This window comes from Echinops telfairi, unplaced genomic scaffold (genome assembly GCF_000313985.2).
Source record: "Echinops telfairi isolate 266 unplaced genomic scaffold, ASM31398v2 ScPeMD7_3533;HRSCAF=4204_1, whole genome shotgun sequence".
In the NCBI taxonomy this organism is placed as follows: Eukaryota; Metazoa; Chordata; class Mammalia; order Afrosoricida; family Tenrecidae; genus Echinops; species Echinops telfairi.
The window spans coordinates 29,545,965-29,547,701 of record NW_022107432.1 but is presented as its reverse complement, the minus strand read 5'-3'; positions in this window follow the sequence as shown (position 1 = coordinate 29,547,701).

Sequence of the window (1,737 nt, the reverse complement as noted above, 5' to 3'; positions counted from 1 at the left end):
CCCCCCCACCCCCACTTGGTCTGTTCCTTGTCTTAAGTGTATGTGTGGGAGCCAGCACGGCAGCTAGCCAGAGTCCCGAGCACTGGCCTTGGAGCCAGCAGAGCGGGTTCTCGTCCTGCTTGCCTTCAGCTGCCGGACTCCTGTCCCTGCCTTGATTTCCACATCTGCAAACCAGAATGAAAGCGGGTTTCTCAACAGGGGCCATGAATGTTGTAGGGAAACAACTCTCTGTGCTACAAGACCGTCCCACGCAGGATGGGGCCTTCTAGCCTTCCTGTAGCATTTTGGGAGGCGGGTGGGGGGCTGGGGGGCTGATGGGGCCCATGAAAGGTTGGGCAGGCTGAAGGCCACGGGCAGTTAGGGTCGCTCTGAGTCAGAATGGACTTAGCGGTAACAATAGTAGAGAGCAACCCTAGGCATCGAAGGAACTGGAACCCTGTCCTTGTCTTTCCAACACCCCAACCCCCTGCCCAGAGCCTCCTCGCCCCCCACCCCCCCACCCCCGCCAAGCATTTCCATGGTCTTTTCCAACTCTGAATTTCTACCCATCTCTGACTCCTGAATTATGTATCTACTGTCTCAAGGAGACACATACAAGGCCCACACAAGGTCCACAGATGTTTGGGGCATGTAAGAGGGCAGCAGACGGATGGTCAGTGAAGGTTCCTGGGAGCAGGCATAGCCCAGCTCTGGCCCCACAGAGCCACAGCCAAACGCATTGCTGTTGCGTTAATTCGGGCTCACGGGGACTCTACAGGACAGGGCAGAACTGCCCCACAGGGTTTCCATGGCTGTGGAAGCAGACTGTTACACTGTTTTTTCTCCGAGGGAGAGGGGGATTTGAACGGCCAGCCTTTTGCTTCTCAATCACGGTGCCACCAGGGCTCCTCCTCCGAATGACGCCTAGGCGTATAGAACAGACTGTTTGCATTCACAAAAGATCCGAAATCATTCAAGAGGTCTGGTTACTGGGCAGGGTGGGGGTGGGGGAGCGGGCCTTGGCATAAAGGAAGGAAGGGGCTCTTTCTGGACCCCTGAGCAGAGGACACCCACATATGGTTCTGGAGGGAAAAGACCAGGGCGTGTGGATGGGTGCGTGTCTCTCTCGGCAGAAGGTTCCGGAGAGATGCTGTGTAGCAAATGAGCAACGGCCCTTGTCTGGCTGTTGTCTCCAGGGAGGAAAATGGAGGGGGGCGGGGGCGGGTGGCAGCGCAGGGAAGGGAGGAAGCTTTTGTAAATCTGGAAGCCTGTGCACATAAAAGTGAGGAGAGGGCCTGCTGTAAACCATCAGACACAGTCATCAGCCCAAATCGGAAGGACGGTGGCCACGCTGGGTGGTGTCTGTGAGGCTTGGCTCCCCGGAATCTTAGCAGCCGGTCCTACGGCTCGCCCTCAGCAAAGGCTTCCAGAGGCTCGGCTGGGGGGCTGAGAGTCATCGAGCCCCCTTGGGGGCAGACAGTGGCTCTGTTCTTCCCTAACGCCTTGGGAGACTACTCCGCCCGACCCCCTCCCTCCAGGGTCCCCACATGTTCGCTCTGAACCTGGGGGCGGTGAGACCAAGAGCTGAAATGTTCTGCCTGGGCCTGCACCCCACCCAAAGGCTCTGTGGGGGTCCTTGCTGTTGGAGAGGAAGCACTGGGACTTGGATTTTACAGTGGGCCTTGCCTCTGAGCCCTGCTTCTCTCCCCCCTTCTTCCCTCCCCTACCCCCCTGACTCTGCCCAGAGCGAAGAACTGC